Source organism: Podarcis bocagei (assembly GCF_964188305.1).
Source record: "Podarcis bocagei genome assembly, chromosome: 3".
NCBI lineage: Eukaryota > Metazoa > Chordata > Lepidosauria > Squamata > Lacertidae > Podarcis > Podarcis bocagei.
In genome coordinates, this window is record NC_138127.1 from 3,913,069 (window position 1) to 3,929,906 (window position 16,838).

General features: G+C 44.6%; 1 long non-coding RNA gene across 1 annotated transcript; it reads left to right on the forward strand.

Annotated features, from left to right (window-relative positions):
- The first annotated feature begins 765 nt into the window (after nucleotides 1-765).
- On the forward strand, nucleotides 766-8,802 carry LOC308584547. The gene is made up of 3 exons (XR_014006907.1): nucleotides 766-802; nucleotides 5,147-5,207; nucleotides 8,626-8,802. It is a non-coding gene; the product is annotated as an uncharacterized lncRNA (long non-coding RNA).
- Nucleotides 8,803-16,838: the final 8,036 nt, after the last annotated feature.

Consider the following 16,838-nt stretch of genomic DNA (forward strand, 5'->3'; position numbering starts at 1 on the left):
GTCGAGACTGGATTTCATGCTCTTTATTCAGCTCATAGTGGTGAGGAGGAATGGAAGTTCCCCCACAATATCTGCTTTATATACATTATTTACACAATGGGCTGCACGTGATTGGCTAATTCCGGGATTCTACTGTAGGCCAATCAGGTTGTGGATTCACTTCCACCTGGAGCTGGATTGGGTGGCTCCTGTGGACCAATCATACTGCTGCATTGCTCTAGGACCAATCAGACTGCTACATTTTGGATCCTATTGTTCTAGGACCAATCAGACTGCTGCATTTTGGATCCTATTCAACTCAGTACATAACAGTCAGGTGGGCAGGGAATGAAAAATATCCCTATTTTCCTCTGAGGAACGTCGGAGGGCAGGTTTCCGAAATGCGACTTAGAGAAGCCCCCAGCAAAAGCTGTGAATCGTGGACTTTTATTTGCCCATGAGACAACTGCCACTGATGGCTGGCTGGCTGGCTGAGAACTGTGGTTTTCCTGGTGCTGACACACTTTCTCGATGGATGCGAAGCTTTTCCAAACCTCAGGCTTTTGAAACTAGATACTGGCAGCCCTGCTCAGAACAATGATTTCATCCCGATACACACAAAGCCAAAGAACACAAGCCTGTGCCCCTCTGATGTTTATTTTAAAATAATTATTGCATGTTCTCTCTTGCTTTGGAGAGCGCAGAAATATCGTGCTAGGCGTGATTCAGTTCAGAAGGACCGCAGATGGCTGCCGTGAGGGAAACCCGGGGACAGAATCCTGAACTGAGGTATCCATGCAGAAACAGAGACTCAGGAACATAGGTAAACTACCTTATACCAAAATAAAAAAATTCCTTCCAGTAGCACCTTAAAGACCAACTAAGTTAGTTCTTGGTATGAGCTTTCGTGTGCATGCACACTTCTTCAGATACACAGATACCTTATACCAAGTCAGAGTGTTAGTTCACCCAGTTCAGTGCATTGACTGGACGTGGCTCTCCTGGGTTTCAGACGTAAGTCTATCCCAGCCCTATCTGCAGTTACCAGGGGTTGAACCAAAGACCTTTTGCAGCAAATCACATGCTGTACCCTGACCTTTGGTCCTTCCCTGCAACAAATCCAACACTGCTCTCAAGGACAGGACTTGTTTTCTTCTCACATCATTTGGGTCCTTAAGTGCAATCCCCCCCCCCCCCGGGGCTGAAAATTCTATCAGGCACAATTTCCGCTCTCGAAATTACCAAACCCTCTTTGGCCTCAATTCAGTAGCCTCCTGCAGGGGTGGGTAGATTTTACACTGAGGACAGCAACACTACAGAAGGGTAAATAGCCAATTGACTTTTGAAGGATGGGGAAAGAGACAGGCCTTCCCACCTGCAATGTTTATTTTGCACGTCCCACACTTGCAATTCGAAATGCATAAATGGTTGCCTCCATTCGAAAGTGGCCTTCTAGCCTGCATTAACTTTCAGATGGTGGAACACCTATTACACATTCAAAAACACAGGCCACAAAGAAAGCAAACATGCTAAGAACTGGACAGAGAAGAACAGAATGCAGTAGAAGACTGAGGGAGGGCTGGCTGTGAAGGGGGGATTAACCCCTACCAGACTGGAGATTCTTTAATTTTCTTTCTACAACTGGGCTTGCTTCAGAGCATGGGTAGGCAAACTAAGGGCCCAGGGACTGGATCTGGCCCAATCGCCTTCTCAATCCAGCCCACGGACGGTCTGGGAATCAGCGTGTTTTTACATGAGTAGAATGTGCCCTTTTATTTAAAATGCATCTCTGGGTTATTTGTGGGACCTGCCTGGTGTTTTTACATGAGTAGAATGTGTCCTTTGATTTAAAATGCATCTCTGGGTTATTTGTGGGGCATAGGAATTCATTCATTATAATTTTTTTCAAAATATAGTCCAGCCCCCCACAAATATGGCAACCCTAAGTTAGGGTTCCAAGCAGACGTTTGCAAACATGCATCTAGACCTCTGTAAGAAAATGTGTTTTCGGGAGAAGATTGGGCAAAGAGAAGAAGTGGGTAAGGACTGAGCACCACTTCCCTCTGCTAAACTGCCCCATTTTGACCCTATTGTTATTCATTTAACAATGAGGCATTGAGGAAAGATCTAGTAACCTCCTTAGCATCTCCCCATCGCTCACAAGTTGTGTTAATCTTTAACGCTAGCGTATGTCGTGGGAAGGCGGGGCAGTGGGAGACCCTTACATGCTGCCAAGTCAGCCTGAACCTAATTTGTGGGCATCTTCTAATGGAAATAGACCATATAAAATGTATACAAATTCGCCGTTTGTACTCTGGGGTCAAATAGACAGTTTAACTTAGAAATAATTACAAGCAAAGTGTCCCCCGCGAGCTGCCATGCAGACACGATGATTGCCCAGACTTTCATTAAGAAAAGAAACCCAACCAGAAAAAGAGGGGGGGTGGGGAAGGTTCCAGGCATTCTTTAACTCTATCGAGTTTGTCAGCACACTGCAGCTGATGACAATGCATCTGCCTGCGGATGCCAAAATAAGATGTTGAAATTTTGTGATGCCTGTATTGCATTAAAAAAAAAATTTGTTTTTTTAATCCCAAGCGGAGCCAATTTGTTGGGCACAAAAGGGTTTGGGGAGTAGGGTGGGATGGGGAAGCGGGGCTTGTCGAAAAACAGGTGTGCTGTTGCCAGAATTTGGATCCAGCCAAAAAGCAATTGTTGTTCAAGAGTGTTGCCTTCTCCACCCCCTTTCAAAAGCCCATCACAACACTTGACCCCGTTTCCCTCCAAAATCCCTGTTCCTTTCTTCAGTTTCACCAGTGAAGAGTTACAGAGAAGAACAGTCTTGTAGCAGCTGTTTCCAGTGGACTTTGATCAAGCGATGCCGTAACCCCTATAGGGAGGCATGCTTAATTTAAAAGGTATTCTTGGTGCTATTCCCGTGGAACAGACATACGTGTGTCCTGGACAACATTCATAACCCATCCCCCCCCCACCTCTCTCTCTCTCTCTCTCTCTCTCTCTCTCTCTCTCTCTCTCTCTCTCTCTCTCCCATGTAACTACCATACAGTATTTCCCCCGCAAGGTGAGGGCTTTTGTTCAAGGGACATTTGTTATAATGAACCTCCTCGGCTTATGATACAGGGGGCAGCTGTGTCTAAGCATCACTGAAGACTTGGTTTTTCCATCTTGTTGTTTAGTCGTTTAGTCATGTCCGACTCTTCGTGACCCCATGGACCAGAGCACGCCAGGCACTCCTGTCTTCCACTGACTCCCGCAGTTTGGTCAGACTCATGTTTGTAGCTTCGATAACACTGTCCAACCATCTCGTCCTCTGTCGTCCCCTTCTCCTTGTGCCCTCCATCTTTCCAAGCATCAGGGTCTTTTCCAGGGAGTCTTCTCTTCTCATGAGGTGGCCAAAGTATTGGAGCCTCAGCTTCACCATCTGTCCTTCCAGTGAGCACTCAGGGCTGATTTCCTTAAGAATGGATAGGTTTGATCTTACTAGTTTTTAGTTAGTTTGATCTTACTAGTTTTTAGTTAGACTAAATTTCTTACTAGTCTTTAGTTAGACTAAATTTCTGTGAAATTGCAGACGAAGGTTGAGAAATATCAACTTGCGTGGGACTTAATTTCAGATTAAACACCTATAGGCTTGCACCGTACGCAAGCCCCAGGCAGGAATTTTTCCACTTGGCAAATTGGCACTGGCCATTGGGTTTTCTCCCCTTGGGCCCAATCCATAAAACAGCCCAGAGAGAAATGGCAAGACAAATGGAGGCTGCTTCTCATTTTCCTAACTCCTGTCACTGTTCCCTCGCATAGACGAGACAACTGAACAGGCCAAGGCAGAAATGAGAGTTAAAAGCAGATGGCTCCAGCGGTTGGCAATGGTTCCTGCTGCTGTGCAGGCCTTGACATTTGCCCGCTGATGCTGATTCCCAAAACTGGGCCTGATTACTTAAGGATATAGCTTGAAAAAGCCACTCAGGATCAAAAGTAAGAATAAATGTCCATGACCTAAGGTTTCCTCAGATTTTCCTTCACATCCGTCTAGGAACACCAATGAACACTTGACAGATTTCCTGTTCCTCGTTGTTTCCAGGGCTGAATCCATACTGCATAGAAACTCTGCAAAAAAACAAAACTTCGACATTCGTTTTTATTCCAATACGCCACTTTCTTGGAAAATATTTATCTTTGCATCTTACTAAATGATTGGGTAGGAGTCTATTAACATCACCGTGAAATATGCAAAAGCATAATCGTGTTTGAACTTGTGCATATGGATGCTAGCCAAAGGGAAATTATAAAACATTTCTATATTCATATTCGCTTCTTTTCTGATTTTATCCTTAATTACTTCTAATTTCAAAGGTTCTGGTTCCTTTGCTTTCTTCACTAATATTTGCTGCTGAACACTTTGTACGAATTATGTCGCAGGAGACTGAGGTGTGGAGCAAATTGTACAACACTGATCCCTTTGGTTTCTGTTCTCTGCTTCTTTTGTGTACACTTTTGAAGCAATAGGGAGCCAAGTATACCACAAACAAACCACCAGTATACTACATAGAACACCTCACAAGCACACTAACTGTAGCCTTTCTTTGTCCCACTGAAGGTGCCAATTCTCTCAAATAAAGTTTACAGACATGGGCTGATTTTTAGAGGTCCATGGCATCCATTTCCATTCAGGACTTATTGCCCTGTAGGAATGCAACTGACTAACATTACCAAATTTAAAAAATAAAAAGTAAATGAGCGAGGACTTCCATTAAGAGGTTTAGTTTCAGTTGTTACCACAATCAAATTTCATTATGGTTTTTTGTGTTTTTTTAAAAAGGTTTTTGGACAGCTCCTTTGATAGACAACAGGGGTTAGTTTACACAGCCACTTGTATCCTTGATTTCCTTTATGGTGAACTGGGCAATGATGGTGTTTTTTCATTTCATTAGACCAGCAGTGTATCAACATTTTTAGCCGAAGTGAAACTTTATAAGTCTTTCAGTATGTACTAGGCATTCGCACGCAATCATTATTACCCATTTGATTTGTCCTTTGCTTTCTGATGGCAGCCTGAAAAGGGCACTACGCTCAAATATATTTGGATTAAACAATGTGTATTATTGTCCTTGGCAACATTCCTGATACTCAACGTGTTTATCCACAGGATCGCATTCCACTGAAATCAGAGGAATGATGACTTCCATTGCTTTTCTTTAAATGGACGGGTAAGCACTTGCTACATCAAACCCCGTTGCTACATTAAACACTGTGTTTGGGTTGTTGTTCCTTTCAAAATGGGGAGGAATGAATATTCTCTCCCTTTTTTAAAAAAAAAAGGTGGACTGCCCACCAGTAGCATGGGGGGGGGGGAAGTACAATGACCATTTCACCATTTCAGATTAGTACATCAGTCATTTATCTTCATAGGGATGCGGGTGGTGCTGTGGGTTAAACCACAGAGCCTAGGACTTGCCAATCAGAAGGTCGGCGGTTCGAATCCCCAAGACGGGGTGAGCTCCTGTTGCTCGGTCCCTGCTCTTGCCAACCTAGCAGTTCAAAAGCACGTCAAAGTGCAAGTAGATAAATAGGTACCGCTCTGGCAGGAAGGTAAACGGCGTTTCCGTGCACTGCTCTGGTTCACCAGAAGCGGCTTAGTCATGCTGGCCACATGACCCAGAAGCTGTACGCCGGCTCCCTCGGCCAATAAAGCGAGATGAGCGCCGCAACCCCAGAGTCAGCCACGACTAGACCTAATGGCCAGGGGTCCCTTTACCTTTACATTTGCAGGACGAAGGTTTGTTCACTCATTGTGGAACATAGGATCCAATTCCCAAGGGCTGAGATCCCTTTGTGCCCCCCCCCACCATAAAATATTTGAGGAGGCAGAGGGGCCCTCAAAGTTGATGGGCATTGCCATTCAAATGGTGTGCATGTGCTGTGTCATGTGATCAGCTTACCTGTCCCACCCCCCATATTTTATTCATGTTGGCACCCCTGTTATGGAAAATATGCACTGCAACCTCTATAGGTTTTTCCATATGTGCCATCAATGTTCAATGGTCCTTTTTCTTAAAATCCTAGGGGCAGGGTGAGGGAGAACGTCTCCACTCCAACTATTGCAATTGCGAAAGTAACAGCACTAACATTACATCTGTTTTCTAGAAGAGAGACTTGAGGGGGTGGGCAAAAGGGGGGGGAGAGTTGGCATCAATCTCCTGTTTCCTCGGCCACTAATGGCTACTTGTTTGAAGAAAATGAAATGAAATGAAAAGGCACTGCTTCTAGGATGCTGATTTTTTTTAATGGACATTTTAAATGAATTATCTTGATTGATCTGCTTGTCAAGATAATTAGATAAATTATTCCTTCAATCTACATTTACAAACTCAGTCCAACAGGTACAGAAAATTATCCAGACTAAGAAGTTAAAGGACTCTGATGTAAATCAACAATGAGATTAGTGTTCCTATCGCTTGCTCTTTCCCCGACATACTGGACAACAGAATGAATAAGCTTATGTTTCAGCTTCCTTTGCGTTTCGCTTTGAGTTCCCCCATTTCAGCTCTGTTTAAATGTAAAAGCATTTGAATGACGAGCACTGTAGTTTTCTAAAGAGCGTTCGTGAGAAGATCGCGAAGTATTTCCAGATCTTAGGCGCCAGTTCTTGGCAAACTTGCTCGGGTAAGAGAAAAGATCTACTTTAAGGCGGGAAAATATCGAAGGGTTGTTTTTAAATAACATGGATGTAAATTTAAAAAAAAACCAGTGCATTGTTGTAATTGTTTATTTCCAGGAGATTAAAAATGTATGCGCCAATAATAAAATGTATGCGCCAAAGATAAAAAACAAACTTTGCCTTAGACAGTTAAAGCAGTTGTCCCACACTATTTTCATTGGGAGTGTTAAAGCATATGCCTAGCTCTCTCCCACTTGTATCTGCGGGATTCACAAGCGCTTAAATACAACTAGATCGTGCCTTTATTATGCATCTGCATTTCATCCAAATATTACTTGTCAACATGTCCTTCAAACAGGATTTTTTTAAACTTTTGCTTAATAATTAATTAATTAATTAATTAAATTTTATTTATCTCCCACCCTACACCTAGAGGTCTCAGGGCGGTTCACAGAACAAAAATCAGAATATAAAACCACAATATATATATATATAATCAAAATAAAAACAACAACCCAATAACACCCTCTCTCCAAGAGAGAGAGAGAGAGAGAGAGAGAGAGAGAGAGAGAGAGAGAGAGAGGCATAGGATGTCAATCAGATCAACCAAAGGCCTGGTTAAAAAGGCACATTTTTGCCTGGCACCTAAAGGTGTATAATGAAGGCGCCAGGCGAACTTCCCTGGGGAGAGCATTCCACAGATGGGGAGCCACTGCAGAGAAGGCCCCGTTCTTGTGTTGCCACCCTCTGGACCTCTCGAGGAGGGGGCACACGAAGGAGGGCCTCAGAAGATGATCTCAGGGTCTGGGTGGGTTCATATGGAAAGAGGCGGTCTTTGAGGTATTGCGGTCCCAAGCCGTTTGTTTATTTATTTAGGGTTTATTTATTTAGTTACTAAATTTATATTCTGCTTTAGCTGAGATTCCTGCATTGCAGGGGGTTGGACTAGATGACCCTTGGCATCCCTTTCAACTCTACAATTCCTACCAGATGAGCCCAGGGTTGCAGCCAAGACTTCATGGGTGGCATTCCCCTTTGTCTCATCCCTTGTTGCCTGCCCCACCCCAAAACAGACTGCTCCAGAAGATCCCACAACCTTCTGTGCCATTGGGGGTGACGTCAAGCTACTGGATGGTTGCAGCACCTTCTGTGGCTGTAGAGACCGATATGGGAGAGACATGTTTCGTTGCAGTTGGGGGAGATGAAAAGTGCGCAAAATGGTACACTGGATAAAACCAAACAGCCTACCTCCCCTACTGTGCATATACTGCCTACATAGTTTAAGCATGAACACAAAGTGGAAATTGTGCTAGTGACCATTATGCAGTGAAGGTAGCTTTCCCAACAGGGAAAAGAAAAACAAACTAGGACAGAGAGAAGGAGTGGGGCAGCTGGTTGGCAGGCAGTCTTGAAGCAGCAGCACAGTCCCTTTTTCTCCCTGAATGCTGAAACAAATCTATGAAGACAGAAATATCTCCCTTCTATGAAGTCACTGGCTAAAGATTTCTCTTGAATCACGAGACCAAAGAACAAAAACCCAAGATACATCACAAGAGCCCTGGTTGATAAGATGTTCCTTGGCTGTTGTCATCTTATGGACACATAAAACTTAACCAACCTGGGTAAGGCGCACCACAGTAACAGGGAAAAGGTTTGAGAAGGGAGTGAGGAACAACTCAGTTTGGCGATGAGGAATCACTGGCAGACCACATGTATGACTCGGGGAGATATCTATCTTTTGGTGTTCATGGTTTCCCCTTTTACGTTAGTCGGTCCAAGATCCTTTTACATTTTGCGCACAATTGTGGCAAAGCGTAGTAGGAGAAGGCAGCTTATAAATGTTTCAAGGTTTGGAACCGAAATCAGAGGATAATGACAAGCAAGTTTCCTAACTGAGCACTGCAGATTATTTGCCATCATACTTAATCCACTTTGTGTTTCCTTTCATGTGCTCCTTCATGCCAAAGGCTAGCAGCGACCAAGAGCATTCGAACAGTGGAGGTTTTGTCTCTCAGCTCGGGCAACAAGTCTACGATAGTTTTCCTCTCATAGTTTTTTTTTTTTTCCTTTTGTGATGGATGTGGTGATTCTGAAAGGTGAGCACTTGGAAAACAATACGGGCTGTTTTAGTCAGCTCAGGTTCGCAGGCCAGCAAGCAAACTGACCAAATTTTTAAAAATAATACAGTGATCTAGTTCTGTAGAAATTTGTTAAGCCTGCTTCACTCTTTCACACACAGTGAGCAGAGAGGGTGAAATGCTGTTCAGTCTTTGCAGCATGAAAATGGGCTTCTACTACCCATCATGCCACAGACAGGTGACCTTTGACATTGGAGTCAGTGAAGCGTCGGGGGCGAAAACCCTGTATGGCATCCCCATGGTGACCAAAATGCAAAGAGCCGAGCTTGTGCATTTTTTCAAAGAGGAAATTTAGATAGGTGCAGGCTTATTGCCTACACAGAGCTAGAGAATAAGGAGAGACAATCAGGAGTTGCACCTTTTCTAAACATCTATTAAAAAAAATCTATTAAAAATTACAAGAACTCTGCCTCCATTGTGTCTGATCAATTGAGTTAAATCTAATCAGAAGGGCACACTTCACTTCCAGGGACAATGCCAGATTTACAGAAGCCGCCCTGGTTTCTGATTTGATCCCAGAATGCCCCGCTTTTCCTTAGAGTTTGGTTTTGATATCCCGCTTTATCACTACCCTGCGGAGTCTCAAAGCGGCTCACAATCTCCTTTCCCTTCCTCCCCCACAACAAACACTCTGTGAGGTGAGTAGGACTGAGAGACTTCAGAGAAATGTGACTAGCCCAAGGTCACCCAGCAGCTGCATGTGGAGGAGCAGGGAAGCGAACCTAGTTCACCAGATTACGAGTCCACTGCTCTTCACCACTATGCCACACTGGTCCCTATTTTCATTGGAGAAATGTTGGAGGTTATGGCATTGTCTGATCCCTGAGATAATAATAATAATAATAATAATAATAATAATAATAATAATAATAATAATAATAATAATTTATTATTTGTACACCGCCCATCTGGCTGGGCTTCCCCAGCCACTCTGGGCGGCTTCCACAGAAACCAAAAAACACTAAAATATCATACATTAAAAACTTCCCTGATGTCTTCTGAATGTCAGGTCTTAAGATGTCTTCTGAATGTCAGGTAGTTGTTTATCGTTTTGACATCTGATGGGAGGGCGTTCCACAGGGCGGGCGCCACTACCGAAAAGGCCCTCTGCCTGGTTCCCTGTAGCTTTGCTTCTCGCAATGAGGGAACCGCCAGAAGGCCCTCGGCGCTGGACCTCAGCGTCCGGGCAGAGTGATGGGGGTGGAGACGCTCCTTCAGGTATACTGGGCCGAGGCTGTTTAGGGCTTTAAAGGTCAACACCAGCACTTTGAATTGTGCTCGGAAACGTACTGGGAGCCAATGTAGGTCTTTCAAGACCGGTGTTATGTGGTCTCGGCGGCCGCCCCCAGTCACCAGTCTAGCTGCCGCATTCTGGATTAGCTGTAGTTTCCGAGTCACCTTCAAAGGTAGCCCCACGTAGAGCGCATTGCAGTAGTCCAAGCGGGAGATAACTAGAGCATGCACCACTCTGGCGAGACAGTCTGCGGGCAGGTAGGGTCTCAGCCTGCGTACCAGGTGGAGTTGGTAGACAGCTGCCCTGGATACAGAATTGACCTGCGCCTCCATGGACAGCTGTGAGTCCAAAATGACTCCCAGGCTACGCACCTGGTCCTTCAGGGGCACAGTTACCCCATTCAGGACCAGGGAGTCCTCCACACCAGCCCGCCCCCTGTCCCCCAAAAACAGTACTTCTGTCTTGTCAGGATTCAACTTCAATCCATTAGCCGCCATCCATCCTCCAACCGCCTCCAGGCACTCACACAGGACCTTCACCGCCTTCACTGGTTCTGATTTGAAAGAGAGGTAGAGCTGGGTATCATCTGCATATTCATGGACACCCAGTCCAAACCCCCTGATGATCTCTCCCAGCGGCTTCATATAGATGTTAAAAAGCATGGGGGAGAGGACGGAACCCTGAGGCACCCCACAAGTGAGGGCCCAAGGGTCTGAACACTCATCCCCCACCACCACTTTCTGAACACGGCCCAGGAGGAAGGAGCGAAACCACTGTATAACAGTGCCCCCAGCTCCCAACCCCTCTAGACGGTCCAGAAGGATGTTATGGTCGATTGTATCAAAGGCCGCTGAGAGATCCAGCAGAACTAGGAAACAACTCTCACCTTTGTCCCTAGCTCGCCGGAGATCATCAACCAGTGCGACCAAGGCAGTTTCAGTCCCATGATGAGGCCTGAACCCCGATTGGAAGGGATCCAAATGGTCCGCATTCTCCAGGCGTGCCTGAAGTTGTTCAGCAACCACACGCTCAATCACCTTGCCCAAGAATGGAAGATTTGAGACTGGGCGATAGTTGGCCATACTGGCCGGGTCTAAAGATGGTTTTTTAAGAAGCAATTTAATGACCGCCTCTTTCAGCGGATCTGGGAATGTTCCCTCACAGAGGGAAGCATTCACCACCCCGCAGGGCCCATCGCCCAGCCCTTCCCGGCTTGCTTTTATTAGCCAGGATGGGCAAGGATCAAGGAGACAGGTGGTTGGTTTCATGCGTCCAAGCAGCCTGTCCACATCCTCGGATTGAAATTGATTCCATGCAACTTGACCAGACAGAGCTCCAGCACTCTCCCGCCCCAGCCCTGCTCCCACGGTGGTGTCTAGCTCCTTCCGAATATGAGTGATTTTATCTGCAAAAAACTTTGCAAAATCGTTGCAGGAGATCTTGGGGTCTTTAGAAGGCCGTTAAATTGCGGACCACCTGAAAGAGTCTCCTGCTACTCCTGCTACTATTTTCTGCAGATGCAATAGAGGCGGTGAAGAAAGTCTTCTTCGCCGTCGCTATCGCCACTTGGTAGGCTCGACGTTGAGCTCTAACCTGTGTCCGGTCAGATTCGGAGTGAGTTTTCTGCCACCGACGCTCTAGCCGTCTCAGCGATTGTTTCATCGCCCTCAGCTCCGAAGAAAACCACGGGGCTGTCCGGGCTCCATGCAATCGGAGAGGGCGCTTCGGAGCCAGACAGTCGATAGCCCTGGTTAACTCCGCATTCCAGCGGGCCACCAGGGAATCAGCTGAAAGGCCATCAACATGGGATAAAGCATCCCCTACCACTCTCTGGAAACCATTTGGATCCATTAAGTGGCGGGGGAGCTAAGGAGATAAGTAACTATACAACCTTTAGAAGACATCTGAAGGCAGCCCTGTATAGTTTTATTATGTTTTTATATATGTTGGAAGCCACTCAGAGTTGCTGGGGCAACCCAGTCAGTTGGGTGGCATAGGAGCAAACTCCTAGGGGCTGTGGGGCTTTAGCCCCCAGAATGAAATATTTGAGGGGGCTGCCCCCCAAGTTGATGGACATTCCCATTCCCATGATGTGTGTGCACTGCATCATGGGATCGATTATCCAGGGCGGGACTTACCTGGTCCCCCACAATATTTTATTCAAGTTGGCACCTCAATGGATGGGTATAAAGAAATGTTGAAGGGTATGGAAGTGTGGTCAGATATGGTCATCAGATCCCCACTGGAAAATATTAGGTGGCAGTGAAAGATAACCAATGAGCTCCATGCAGTGTGAACTCAGCAACTAAGTATGTATGATTGACAGCATGCATGTTTACATGCTGACTCTTCTTCCCATTTTCTCCACTTTCATTGCCACACTTCCATGCTGAGAATGAAGTACCTGCCAGCAGTGTGGGATATTCCCTTGATTAATTGCATAACACTTTTTTGAGGGGGAGGAAGCAAAGCTGAACAAACTTGAGATTTCTTGAACTGACCAGAAGCACTCGTAGAACTATTCCCCTATGAATCAAATGAGAACATGGATGAACTACAGTGGTACCTCGGGTTACAGACACTTCAGGTTACAGACTCCGCTAACCCAGAAATAGTACCTCAGATTAAGAACTTTGCTTCAGGATGAGAACAGAAATCGTGCGGCTGCAGTGGTGTGGCGGCAGCGGGAGGCCCCATTAGCTAAAGTGGTACCTCAGGTTAAGAACAGTTTCAGGTTAAGAACGGACCTCCAGAACGAATTAAGTTCTTAACCCGAGGTACCACTGTATTCATATTTGAAAAGGCATTGTTTCAAAAAAAGGAGAGCATACGCTTTATAACAGGGCTTTAATTCATTTTGCTGATTGGCACCTAATGAGAAAGTGACCCATGCTGCGGCAGCATACATTGTGGGTGCAGCTAACATTAATAATTATTATAATTATTATAATAATAATAATTTATTATTTATACCCCCCCCCAAATGGCTGGGTTTCCCCAGCCACTCTGGGCGGCTTCCAACAGAATATTAAAAACAAGTTAAAACCTTAAAAAGCTTCCCAATACAGGGTTGCCTTCAGATGTCTTCTAAGAATCAGATAGTTGTTTATTTCCTTGACATCTGATGGGAGGGCATTCCACAGGGCGGGTGCCACTACCGAGAAGGTCCTCTGTCTGGTTCCCTGTAACCTCACTTCCTGCAGTGAGGGAACTGCCAGAAGGCCCTCGGAGCTGGACCTCAGTGTCCGGGCTGAATGATGTGGGTGGAGGCACTCCTTCAGGTCTACTGGGCTAAGGCCATTTAGGGCTTTAAAGGTCAGCACCAACACTTTGAAACGTACTGGGAGCCAATTAATTAAGAATTGTGAAATAACACACTATTAGACTGTACAGGTGATCATTCTAACTGCCTGCCTTAATGTGCTTGTGTTGCATTGTGTTAGTGGACTTTACTGTTGTGGATATTATGCATTTTTTAAATCATTTAAACTGCTGTGGATATTTTTGGCATAATGTAAATATGTGTGCTTTTCTCTGCAATAACAATGTACTGGAATAGTGGGTGGGTGTGCAATGGCAACAGCTTTATATTCACTCCCTCTCACACTGTTTCTCTCAAACACCTCACCCTCGGCTAAAACCAAAACCGTACACAAATTTCAACTGCATACAAATTCACAGCCTCCTTCATGCATAGGACACCAGTAATTGCCAACAGAAAATGTACTGCATTAAAGCAACAATCCTGCACACACTTACTTGGAGAGTAAGCCCCCAGAAATGCAGCGGGACTTATTTCCAGTTTGAAGGAGCACAAAGCACAGGAACAAGCTTTGTGACTTGAATGAATGTACATTAGCTAAAGTGGTGCTTCAGGTTAAGAACAGTTTCAGGTTAAGAACGAACCTCGAGAACGAATTAAGTACTTAACCCGAGGTACCACTGTATCGCAACACTTTTTTGTTTCATTTTCACTTTTTTTCAAAGTTTCAGCGCAAAGTTTTTCAAAGTTTAAGCTGCATGTATTCAGGTCTCACCTCACCCCAAAAGAAAAAAAAGAAAGAAAAGATAGCTCAGCAATAAAGAAAGGCCAAGAAAAATAACCCGCTCACCCTGACCTGCCGAATGTTTCCCAAGAGTCGCTCTTAAACAGGTCAGAATGTCTGTCTCTGGTACATTATTATCCTAACCTTAAGCCTGAACATTCCATGAATTAAGGCGAGTTTCACCCCCATGTTGCTTTAAAAACTTACCTCCGTTCGAAAGATAACCCTGACTTGCATTCTTCCAAGTTCAGGTTTATTTAAACCGAGACTCACTTGTCTCCAGTTATGACAAGAAGGTGCACGTGCGAGAGAAAATTGCTTGCCTCAAATGTGGAGAAGGGAGACATCCCGTGGAGATGAACCGCAATGCAGTCCGAGGGTGAATGAGCTGCCTTTGTGGGAAACGGTGGGAAATGATAGGGTGTCAGTGTTGTGTTACTCTCACTTTACAGCAGCTTGGAAGGTAGACAGTAAAAAGTGTAGCATTCCTCAAGCGCTTTCTCACACATAGGCTGAGTAGAGGCAAAAGAGGGCTTCTGTACTTTTAATTGTTATCATATGGGAAAGGGAATTTCACTGAGGCCCGAAGACATATCTAGTCCACCATTTCCCCCCCCCCTCACAGGAGCTAACCAGAAGCCAATGAGAACACCACAAACAGACATGAGCACAATAGCCGTCTTTCACCCATGGTCTCTGACAAACTCCACCTGTTGAAATTCCCTCAATTATTAAAGACAAGGGATCCCTGACTGCCTTTGCCTTTGCTCACTCTACAGCTGTGCTCCTCCTCACACTTACCTGGGAGTAAGCCCCACAGAAGATGCCAGGACTTAAATCTGAGCAGACCCTGATAGAATTGCACTGCAAGTGTGAATGTACAATGATACATTTGCGGCACAGGCCGTCCCCACAGCTCGGATTTGAACCCATTGCCTAAGAGGTTTTCCCACGAGCATTCATGAAACTCATAAAAATGAGCAGTTTCAACTCCTGAGCCAACATGTGATCACACAGCCATACAGTACTTACTTTGTATTCACACAACCTCCAGGATTCAAATAACCAAAGTTTTGTAGAAGATCTTAGCCTTGGTGTTTAACTTTAACCACAAGGTTATTCTAGCTGGTTCAAATGACTGTAGGGAACATCTATACGGACCATTACTCATCCAACAAATATTGTTTTTGTAATCCTGACGTTTTTATTTGTCACTTTTAGGCAATAAAATGCATACTTCTGCCAGTTATTTGACATTACACTGGCTTTGGACAATTGCCTTTCCCACATATTAATAGTAACTCATTATGGACACAGGACTGGTATTTAGTTAGAGCAGGCCAGATTTTCTACAGAAAAGAAAAGAAAAGAAAAGAAAAGAAAAGAAAAGAAAAGAATGAAATAACTACTATTTCATATTGCAAAAAAAAAAAAAGAAACCCAGATGTTTTAAATTTCCATACAGGGAAAAACACACAAAGTTCTATTGTTTAGAAAAGTGATCACAAACATGAAAGATTAAAAAAAAAAAAACACCCAGTGGTTTTGGTGTTGTCGTATTTTTTTAAAAAAAATACCTAATTATATAGCTTCATTTATCTGTACCTTTTCCTCTCTGCAAACACAGGCCTATAAATAGCGTAATTCTACATTAGGGCAAAGGTCCTGAAGCACCTCATTGCAACACGTTAGCATTTGAAATAATACAGCAAGTTCAGAGGGAAATAAACTTGCACAAGGAAGATCCAGGTGGCAAAAAGGTACCCGTAAATATCCCAGATCAAAACATGCGTACTGAGAAGGAAAGTTTCCGGCTTCAACAGGAGTAGCCGCTACTCCTGGCAGGTATGCTTAGTAATGCAACATTGCAGTGGGAACTTAAGAATGCAGAATTAAGGTTCATTCAATTTCGTTTGCTTCCAAATAAAACTGCAATCCTATGCATGTTTACCTGGGAGTAGGGTTGCCACCTTTGTTCTGGCAAAATACAGGACCGAGTGGGGAGGTTGCAGGGGCTGTTTTAAGAAATAAATAAATCTAGTGCTAAATTGTCTTCAAAGAAATCCATTACATTTTATTGCAGCCTAACGGGATGGCTCCTCTGGAAACTGACACACAGAGAGACACGAATTTGTTAATCTGTCCGTGCTTGGCTTAAATACATGACCTTTCAAACACCCTTTTGAACACATGCATTTGGAGCGGATCTCTAACATGGAAGAGAGAGAAGACCTGAAATACAAGACAAAACTGTATCAATAGTACAGGACATTACATTACACGGGACAATCCTGTATTATGCAGGACAGGTGGCAACAAGTTCAGTTGAAATCAGTTGGACTTACTTCAGAGTAAATATGAAGCAGTCAGGCTGGTTAGGATTGCAGTTTGCAGCTTCGTGTGTTTATTGGGAAGCAAATCCTATTAACAAATCAGAAATGTGATAGCACAGGGGAATGGCAAAGTTAGGCTAAGCGACATGGCTGGAGGCTGCAGCTGACCACTTCTCTGAAGAATGATTAGCTTTTAAACTGCTGATCATCGGAAACCAGCCACACACTAGCCCAGTGGCGGCCAAACTCGGCCCTCCAGGTGTTTTGGGACTACAACTCCCATCATCCCTAGCTAACAGGACCAGTGGTCAGGGATGATGGGAATTGTAGTCCCAAAACATCTGGAGGGCTGAGTTTAGCCACCACTGCACTAACCCAAAATATTTTGTCCTGTACCTTTAACAATGGGGACTTAGCAGGTGGCTTTTT